Source organism: Hylaeus volcanicus, unplaced genomic scaffold, assembly GCF_026283585.1.
Source record: "Hylaeus volcanicus isolate JK05 unplaced genomic scaffold, UHH_iyHylVolc1.0_haploid 12142, whole genome shotgun sequence".
NCBI lineage: Eukaryota > Metazoa > Arthropoda > Insecta > Hymenoptera > Colletidae > Hylaeus > Hylaeus volcanicus.
In genome coordinates, this window is record NW_026533107.1 from 253,970 (window position 1) to 264,862 (window position 10,893).

At 36.8% G+C, this 10,893-nt stretch overlaps 2 long non-coding RNA genes across 5 annotated transcripts; one reads left to right on the forward strand and one right to left on the reverse strand.

The window, feature by feature from the left end:
• Positions 1 to 406: 406 nt before the first annotated feature.
• LOC128882709 (uncharacterized) lies at positions 407 to 5,528 on the reverse strand. The gene is made up of 3 exons (XR_008458513.1): positions 3,044 to 5,528; positions 2,241 to 2,313; positions 407 to 2,120 (listed from the first exon to the last, which is right to left on the reverse strand). It is a non-coding gene; the product is annotated as an uncharacterized LOC128882709 (long non-coding RNA).
• On the forward strand, positions 5,527 to 10,518 carry LOC128882708 (uncharacterized). 4 transcript variants are annotated; one of them, XR_008458511.1, is made up of 8 exons: positions 5,527 to 7,856; positions 7,935 to 8,037; positions 8,112 to 8,209; positions 8,294 to 8,387; positions 8,493 to 8,590; positions 8,668 to 8,743; positions 8,818 to 8,900; positions 8,975 to 10,518. It is a non-coding gene; the product is annotated as an uncharacterized LOC128882708 (long non-coding RNA). The 4 variants fall into 4 exon arrangements; XR_008458510.1 differs by having other exon boundaries at positions 5,527 to 7,709; positions 7,817 to 7,856; positions 7,935 to 8,209; XR_008458512.1 differs by having other exon boundaries at positions 7,935 to 8,213.
• Positions 10,519 to 10,893: the final 375 nt, after the last annotated feature.

A 10,893-nucleotide genomic window follows, 5' to 3' on the forward strand; every position in this document is an offset into this window, starting at 1 on the left:
AAGGTAGCGGAACGGAATTAGTTGGTCATGGAATTTGAGACTAGGGATGGCGGAGATATCGGGTTTACGGAGGAATAGGATATGGAAGTTAAAATTATTGCGTTACGGAAAAATAGGGTAAAAAAAGTGGAGAAGAGAATAATAGGATAGCAAACTCAGCCGGGTTCTCGAGTGCACCGAGACCGAGCCCGCTCCAGAGTCTTCGAGAGATGCCAGCACCGACACGCCACCAAAGTCGCCGAGGGACGAGACTGGACGATCGTCGATGACGAGCGCGCCGATAACGCGATTTGAATTTGGCCGCCATAGAGTGTCATGTGCCGCCGACCATTGAGGTGAGGCTGGGGGAAGCGCGTGAGCCAACGCGTGCGACGAGCTCGCGTATCTTGTCCTATTTCCTCAGCGACGCACGTGCGGAACGGTACGGTAAGCGCTTCCTCCTTTACCTCACGCTCATGGATATCGTGGATTGGTCGGGTTACCTGGTGGCTGCCGAGCACCCAGTCAGGCGAAATAGCATTGTTAGCGGGAAATCGCCTTTTCGTAGGTTATCGCACGAAATAACGAACATCTAGTCGCGAGTCCATTGTAACGCGCACATGTTTAGATCGCTGCCGGTTAAGGGGATAGACACGGGTAATGCAGCGAGGTGACGTTACTGGCAAAAGTGGGCCTAAAAAGGGGTTCGCGATTTTTCGCTTTTCGTCCTTATATTAACATATTTTGGACTGAATGAGGGCTCATTCGAAAGAGGAAGGTCCAACGAAGAGTGCTCTGGTCATGATAGAACGATAGTGTGTTGATATTTAATAATATGAGCGTCCAAAGTTGAACAAAAGTCGAGCAAAACACATCCGTAGAATGGTAGTATTTTTAGGTTACTAAATGGATTTCGTGACTCGAATGATGACCAGAGCACCCTTCGTTGGACCTTCCTCTTTCGAATGAGCCCTCATTCAACCCAAAATATGCTAATATAAGAACAAAAAGCGAAAAATCGTAAAAACATTCCCAAAGACGAGTTCCACCATTTTGACGATAATGCAGAGCAAGTTACGTCACAAATTTAGTTCAGACAATCGATAGGAGATGGCGCTTACTGAGGACGACTGCTAACGTGATGTCGATACAATTGCGATGTTGCCGTTCTCACAACAGCGTCTCTCTACACTGTTGCCATTTCACTGAGGTCGAAATCGCGCTTAGCATCCCGATCCCGTATCCTTACATTTGCCAGCGTCGACTCTGAGTCTCTCTTCCTTCTTCATCGAACTGTTTCTTTCTACTTTCGTCGTCGCTTCGAAACTCTAGCTTTGCGCTGGACGCGGTTCGATCCCGGTAGGAGTCACTCATTTTTTTTTTTACTTTTTCTTCCATTTGTATCATGTTTTGTTATGGAAACTACCTTTTCATGTATTAAGATTATTCTTATACAATTTTGTACAATTTTTATGTTTTTTATCGCTTCGAAAAAGAAGTCAGGATTTGAAAGGAGTTTCTACAAGCTTTTATAAAAACTTACGTCATTATAGTTTGTAAATAACAATTTAATTATATTAAACAAACATTGCACAACTTCTTTCTTCTTTTTTTCATTTCTTTCTTTTTCTTTCTTTCTTCTTTTTCAATGCGATAAAAAACATAAACATTGCACAATATTGTATAAAAATAATCTTAATATATAAAAATGTAGTTTGCATAACAAAACATGGTACAAACGGAAGAAAAAGTAGAAAAAAAAAATGAGTGACTCCTACCGGGATCGAACTACTTCCAGCGCAAAAGATCTTGATAATTGACAATTTCCACTCTTATCAACAATTGGTGTAAAATGTAAACTATTGCGGTACAAACGAAACGAAAAACGGTACAAACGGGTACAAACTATTCTAAAGAATAGGGAAAAAATATATATAATAATATTATTATTATTAATATAAAATGATAGAATATAAGATATATAAGATATAATAGTAGTTTAAATTTAATACACAATTTTAATAATAGTTATTATATATAGTACATTGGCCACCACCTCTGCGGCCTCGGCCACGTCGCCCTCTTCTTGACCCACCGCGGCCATATTTTAAATTTCTATATCTTTTTTTTATTTTGGAGAGCTGTAATTTGAAAAAAAAAATACATAAAGCTTATATTAATTACAATGTATAAGTTTGTTCAAAACAGTATACTCATGCAATTGCTGACCCACGCTAATGAAACGTAACGTATTTACATACCTCTTTTTGTAGTTGTTCTACTTCCATCGATCTCGACGCGAGCGTTGTCTTTACCGTCGGTACACTGGCAGACCTGGGTAAAATACGTATTTTAAATAGTAAATAGTAAATAAATATTTTATTTCGAATCGTGCATGTATTTTTAAAAATAAAATATTTTATTTCGGATCATGCAAGTATTTTTTAAAATAAAATATTTTATTTGTCGTAAGAAATTTTTAAGATAATATTTCAAATAATATTATATTTAAAAAACACTGAAAATATTTGTACCATAGTTCGGAATATTTTATTATACTAAATTATAGTGTAAAAAAAATATATATATCTAATTGAGTAACTCCTCCTTTTTCGAAGTTGGATAAAAAATATATTTATTTTGGTAATCTAAAACGAACGAAGTACTTTTCCTCTGCATTATAAACATACATTCAATGTAGTTCTTCAATGAATATTTCTATTAAAAATCTTCAATAAGGATCTTCATAAAATTAATGATGGAAAGAGATATTCTTCAATCTCAAGAAATCATAATATTTGCAAGAAATAGTTTCTCCATCTGTGTATCATACATACACATACACATACACATATTTTCAAATTAAGAACTATGGAAAGTAGTCTATTTTATGCTCTATGTTATTGATATGAAACATATTTTATTTTATGTGTTAGATTATCAAAATAAAATATTTTATTTGCTGAAATTTTATATCCCATTTGAAATACTATTTTATTTGAATTATGAAGAATCTATTATTTGAAACTGTATTTAAAATATTTATTCTACAAATATTATCCACCTCTGTACGCTGTGCCGCGTGCCGCATCCGGGGCTGACTTGCTCCCACTTTGCCGCGCTGCTGGACCCGGGGATGACTCGTTCCCGCTTTGCCGCGCTGCTGGACCCGGGGCCGGCGCCGGGGATGCAGACCTTTCTTTGTTCATCTGAAAAGTAAAAGAAAAGATAGAATTAAGATAAATTTAAACTATTGAGATACAAACGAAGCGAAAAGCGGTACAAATAGGTACAAATGATACTAAACAATAAGGAAAAAACAGATTTTAAAAATCTCGAAAATTGACGATTTCCACTCTTACGCGTATCAACAATTGCTTGTAAAATTTAAACTATTGTGGTACAAACGAAACGAAAAGCGGTACAAACGGGTACAAATGCTTCTAAAGAATGGGGAAAAAACATATTTCAAAAATCTCAATGTCGGGTGCTGACCATTTTTTGAATTTTTTTAATTATTAATTAATGAAGGTACAAACGAAACTATTGATAGTACAATCAAGTACAAGCGAAATACAATCATTTTCTTTAAAAAAAAAATTAATTTTTGAAAAGTCGGGTGCCAGGCTCACATAGTTCTATAACATCTCCAACACTTATACAGCGACACTCCTCAATCGAAATTTAGATATTTTTAAAAATTTATTTCTCGAAAACGAAAGAGAGTTGCACCTTCCTACTTTCAGAAATTGTTCTACATACCCGTATTTACATATGAAAACAATTTGATTAAATAATTCCATGACCCAACGCATGATGCGATGAAAAATAAAATAATTTTTACCAAAACACAACAGACTTCAAAATACACTAAAAAGTATGAAAAAAATGAGTAAAATGTAATAAATGGAAAATTTGGGATAGACTATTTTCATATTACCGGCGCACATAGTGTACAACACAGAGATAGTAAGAAGCGTGAAGGTACTTACGTTGTTCACTGTTTCACGATCACTTTTCAACTGACGATCGAGGCTCTGCTAGTCTCGAGGGTAGAAAGGGCCCAAACTACCCCCTCTCAGTCACTCAATATTTTCTATTTCACTTGCACCAAGAACCGAGGAACGCGTCAGCGGCGCGCGTAAAAATTCGAATGCGCAAAGGTTTGAAAACGTGCGGCGTGTCCGCGCATACTTGCGGGGTGTTCCTTTGCCGTTAAGCAAGTGGTAAAGGATAACTGTAAAACAAAATATAAATTCTTCCCTAATAAAGTCGTTGATACGTCAAAAGTATACGCATATGATAATAAAGCTTTTTTCCTGTGCACATATTTTCATTAAAAAGTATCTCCGAAAGTACATACTATATGTATATGTAAATGTATCAGTATAAAGGGTGTTCAGAGATTTACTAACCAGCGTTTTTCTCGTAAATGGTGCATATGATAAAAAAATGAAAGAGAAGAAAGTGATACTGGTTTTTATATTCAATGTAACCAGGTATATATATCTTTCATATTTGTACTATTTTCTGAGAAATGAAGGTGTCCTTCAGTTTTTTAAATGAAATGATATATATTTATTATATCATATGAAAGCGCGTATCAAAATGAATTCAACGATGTATCACATTATGACCTTGAGACCCATTTAAACACTCAAACAACAATAGCAGAAGTCACCAAAAGTGTAATGCACAGGGCACAAAAATGTATGAAAGGCACATTGAACGTGACATGTAAACATACCAATAAGAAATTCATTCGAATTATTGTATTATTAATGTATTATTACTGTATTATTGTCGAATTTCTGTCATGTTCGTACATTTGTATAATACGTTTTTCTTACATTTATGTATGCCCCGCATATAATTAATTATAATTATTGATTTTTTTCGTATAGCCGGCAATTAAAGAAAGCAGCGTGCCTCGCGGTATGTCGAAGTACCGTGGAGGAAGCAGGTACTTCTGCAGGTACTTCCTACAAAACATTCCAAGAGGATGAAGTTCTTGCTATGGCAGGACACGAAGAAGAAATAAAAAATATCGAAGATATTGAAATGGCTCAAGAAATTATAGACGAAGTAAATTTCGAGGAAAATGAAAACGCAGATTTAAACAAAAGCGAAGAAGAAAGAACGACATCAGTGACGGAAGGTAATAACCTGGTAGTCAGCTGCGAAATACCTTCCGTAATGGACATCCAGGAAGGAACGAATGAAGATGTCGGAAATTCTATAGGTTACAACTGTAACTATGTGGTAGAGCGAGCGGAACCACAACAGTCGAAAAATTCAATATCCAAAGAAATAGACCGCCGATTTTGCGTATGTTTTCGAACAAATAAAAAATTTGCAAAAACATTCGACTATAGGCTGCGGCGTTGAACATTTTGACATAATTGGATGTCAACAATATGGATTAGAAAAAACGTACAATGTTCAATGCCGAATATGCAATCACGTGGAGCGTATATCCTGTCTTCAGCAGAATGATGACAGTATGGATATCAACCACGCCGCTGTTTCCGCAACAATGGTGACGGGCGGTGCATGACGAAAAGAATATACGAGAAATGTCAGAATGACATAATCGATGCCTTCGAAGTGGCCGCACAACGCGAAATGGAAGATGCAGGAAGAGAGGAACAAGAATTAGCCAGAGCAAGGGGCGATATAGTTCCAGGAACTGATATACCGTGGATATCAGTTATCGCGGATGGCAGCTGGATGAAGAGGTCATACCGCGGAGGTGATTACAATTCCCTTTCTGGGGTAGGAGCCATTGTGGGATACCACATGAAAAAAGTATTATATATCAGCGTGAAAAATAAATTTTGTCTGATTTGCCAAAGAGCGGCGAAGAACATGGAAGAAGCGCGTGAGCATCGATGCTTTAAAAATTGGGGTTGAATTCGACTGGGATGGAAAGTGCTGCTATTGTGGAAGGATTCAAGTGCAGCATAGAAATGCACGGCCTCATCTACTCTATACTTGTTGCCGATGGCGATAGCAGCGTGTACAAGAAGATATTGGACAATGATCCATATGAAAAGTACATGGTGCGTGTACGAAAAATAGAATGCACCAATCACCTGCTTCGCAATTTCGGTAGAAAAATTACCGATATTGTAACAAAAGGCCGCCACAAGGAGCTAAGAGCTATCGTACAGCAGAATGCTATACGCCTACGTACAGGTATCAAGAAAGCTGCAAAATACCGATCAAAAGAAAAATTAAGACTTGTTGAACAAATACAAAGAAGATATGAAAAATGTACCGAGTCACGTTTTCGGGGAGCACAAGGACTGTCAGAAGTTAGCATACTTTTGTAAGAAATACTCTGACCCCGACAGAGTGAATTATGTTCCAAAGTTGAAAGAAGCCGGTATATATCAAAATATCGAAGAAGCGATGCAGCCACTTTTCGCTAAAGCTGAAAGTTTGCTGTACGGTCTGAATAATAATGCTGTTGAAAGCTTTAATAATATCATTGCCAAATTTATCGGAGGTAAAAGAATAAATTTTGGACGAAGAGGCTCGTATCAGGGCAGAGTCAACGCAGTCAATGCTGTCGTCCAATTCAACACGAAAGAGACGTTCAGCAAATTGAGTATGGCAATGGATAAAGAACCGACACCTATCGTAAGGAAAATGGAAGAATGTCGGAAGCGTGCAGCAGATATGGTAAAGAAATATAAAAAAGAAGCCAAAATATCCCACTTAAAAAATCAGCAACAATCTTGCGACCAGGATTACGGACCCAACGCAGACAAATCCAATATGGAAGATATTGTATATTCTGCCGAGTATAAAAGGCACATGGATATACTCCATGAGTGGCAAACGATGCGGCACACAATAGAAGCAGAAACTCGCGATCAAGCCGAAAGCGATAAATGGATAGCTTATAGAAGAAAATTATTAACCGCATCCAATTTCGGCAAGATATGCCGATTACGAAAAGATACACCGCGAGCAAATACTTTGAAAAGTATAATGTATCCGCAAATACCGAATCTACGTTGCCTACAATACGGAAGGGAGAACGAGGCAAACGCCTTGAGGCAACTGGAAGTCGAATTAGGAATTCATATTCGGCCATGTGGCCTCTTCATCGATGCCATTGTGCCTTTATAAGTGCAACTCCTGATGGCATCGTAGACGATGATACCATCGTCGAAGTAAAGTGCCCGGAATCGGCCAAGGATTTATCGCCTGCTGAAGCAATACAGCAGTTACCTGCGATACGGCGTATCTTTCGAGGTGATGAGGTCAATACAAATCACCATTATTATTATCAAGTGCAAGGACAGCTGCACATAACAAATAGACAATATTGTATATTTGGTTTATGGACGCCGAAAGGAGTAAAAATTATACAAGTACCAAAAAATGATCAATTCTGGGCAACACAGATGGAAGAAAAACTCAAGAAGTTTTATGAGGACTCCATGTTGCCAGAGATCGTAGATAGCAGATTTAATCGACACCAGCCGATTAGAGAACCTCCGTATGTAAAAAGAGGAGGAGAATCTACGAGTACAAAATGAAGTACGTATAATGCACCGGCGAGTGCATTAAGCGCATGATAACAGCTGAATAACAATGTACAAGTCCACCGACGAGTGCATTGAGCGCATGATAACAGCTGAATAACAATGTACAAGTCCACCGACGAGTGCATTGAGCGCATAGGAGAAGCTGTGGAAGAAACAATGTAACAAACTGTAAATACAGAAATATATAAAATGTGAGTTTGCAGAGTGAAGAGGACCGTCTATGACGGGGGTGGTGGTGGGACTCTTCAAACTCTCCTAATAATTTTTACTTGCAGCTATTCTTTCAGTTCAATGGGAAATGACATGTATAAAAGTGTAAGTATGACACTTATACTTTTGTTATGGAAATAATTGGATTAATTGAAAATAATCTTCAGTTTTTCGTTCATCTAGAAATTTGCTTCAGTTATTTCCACTGGCTAGTATCAAAGACGAAAACCACGCTGTATGAAGCAAGGAAAGAAAGCAAGTATTCGAAATGCTTGGATACAGATAAGTAACTAACATACACACATTTACAGTCTTATTGTCTAAAAATTGATTACAATTCGTTCTAACTTTTTCTGACAGGTTCTATGACCAGAAACTACAATCGAAAGGAGTCAGCGATACTGCAACAAAATATTTATCAGAGATAGGAAACACTCGTAATGGGTTCTTCAGGATACGTAGGTATCAGTTTTTACATTCAATTAGTATAAACTCAAAAAGTATTTTGTATTAAACTTCTTTATTTTTACATATGAAACCAGAGTGTATAGCATGATACTTGAAGACATGTATTTGTCGTCCGATGGAAATAGTTGTATTAATTGAAAATCACCACATATGCATAAAGGAAAGAAAGTAAGTTTTTGCAACGCATGCATGCTAATATATAACTAACACATATATATTAACATGTTTATTGCATACTGAGTTATTACAACTTGTTCTAACTTTTTACCACAGGTTTTACAACCAGTAACTGCAATCGAAAGGGGTCAGTGCCGTTGCAACAAAATATTTCTCAGAAATAGTCAACACTAGTAATGAAGTCTTCAGAAAATGTAGGTATTGATCTTTACATTCAAGTTGGAAAGTACTTGTTATTGACATCTATGAATTTATTTGAGTTATTTTTTAGGGACTACTATCAATAGTGAAAATTGTGCTCTATCAGGAAAGGAAAGGAAGCAGGTCTTTGCAGTATAAGCATAAAGGTAAGTAAATCATGTACATTTACATGTTTATTGCACGCAGATTGATTGTAATTCATTCTAACTTATTATTGTAGGTTCTATGACAATAAAGGGGTCAGTATCATTGCAAGAAATATTTAAGAGAAATAGGAAACTAATAGTGGATTCATCAGGAAGTGTAGGTATCAGTTTTTACATTAAAGTAGTATAAATTCAAAAAGTATATATTGTTAAACTTATTTATTCTTAAAGATGAAACTAAGGTGTACAGCGTGACAGTTCAAGAGATCCGGTATCGTCTCAACCTAATTTTATACATAATATTTGTTCAATAACTGCTTTCTACATAGGACGTTTAATAATCTTCTAATAAGTGTATAGCATTCTTGTTTGCTGTAGTATTTTGTTAATAAAAAAAGGTTTGTACTTTACAGGTCAGAATTTAAATCTCTTTTTGTCAGTGTTTCAATATCCATTTGTTATTTATGTATTAATCTACCCCAACCTAACCGTCTTAATTTTCATGTAAAAAATGTGTAAACTAAGAAACTTTATTTTCTGGGGATTTCCCCTCATTTATTTTTCCGTCTCGTTAATAAAGAAATGTCTAATGTAACAAATTTCATTTTCTTGGAATATCATGTCACCTATTTTTCCTTTTCATTCATAATTCTTTATTGCAGCTATTGTAACGTAAATACATTTCGAACAATTAAAATGTACAATTAACTTTTTACACTTGCACTATCAATGAAAATTACTACACTGAGCATTCAGAATCCCTCAAGGAAAAATTATACAGTATATGCTGTTGAGAAGAAACTATACTGTATGACAATAACGAGCAGCTCCATCTAGTTTTCCTCCGCTACCGCATATCTAATGGTAATACCATTTCTATGCAGAGAGTAGCTGCTGTAATACCGACCTGCCAAATCGGAGAGGTCACGTGCCGTGTCTACCCCCTTAACGTTCTCGTCGAAGAGGTCGAGCACACCGCGACCGCGTCAAGACTGTCCGAACATCGTTTCCAAAGTCGCTTTTGTGCGAATCGTGACGGAATTTGGGCTAACGTGAACGAAATCAGCACGTGTTATCGAAACGTAGTTCTCGTGTCGGTTACCGGTCGTCCCGGTGACCTTAGACGCTACGACAGCTCGGCAGTGTACACCGTATTTTGTAACATCTTTCGCGTACAATATATTCTATATTATTTTAAACGAGTGCTGTGTTAATCCGCCCCGTCTTGCCGTGAAGACGGCTTTCTTAGACTTCCTTTCCTCGCCGATGATTCACGCTCCTCTCCGCGATCCGGATCGCTAGCCGTGATAATTTTCGCGACGTTCGGCTTCTCACGCCGGTATCTTCTGATACCTGGCGCTCGGGTTTTCCCGTAAAGGCGTGAGAAGTCGGAAAACTCTCATTTTGCACAGTTTCCGACGCGGATCGCGGACCGTGTCGGGAAATCACGTTGCAATATATATATATATATACATTCACTCTTTTCCGCTCGCAAAGCTTATACATATAAATTGTTAATTGGAGGGTGTTAAACAATGCTTCTACGTCTTCATTGGTTAAGATAATATATTTGAATAATATAATAGAATGATCACGTTCTCTCACACCCATACTGAATAGAAGACTGTCTCTTCGGACACGCGCTTCCACATGGAGGGGGAACACACACATATAGGTATACATTCGTACAATACAAATGTACCTACATTCACACAATACGCCTCCTTACATATGTATTGTATCTTTGAAATAAACGCATTTTTATTTAATATTCATTAACTTTCTGAATCTTTCAAACTTTTCTCTGCTCAGAGATTTCGTAAATAAATCAGCAACATTTTCATTTGAGTTTACTTTGACTACTTTAATGAACTTATCTTTAACACACTCATGTATGTAATGATAGTGGATTTCAATATATTTTGAATTTTTAGTTAAGTTTCCATGATTTGCTATGTTTATTGTTCCCGTATTATCTTCATATACCTTTATAGGTTCAACTTGACCTATGTTAAATATTTTCAGTAGCTCTGTTATAAATTTTATTTCATTCACTGCATCTGATAACGCTACATATTCAGCATATGTTGAAGCCTTCGTTACAGATTTCTGTTTTTTCGACTTCCAATGAATTACGTTCCCATATAATC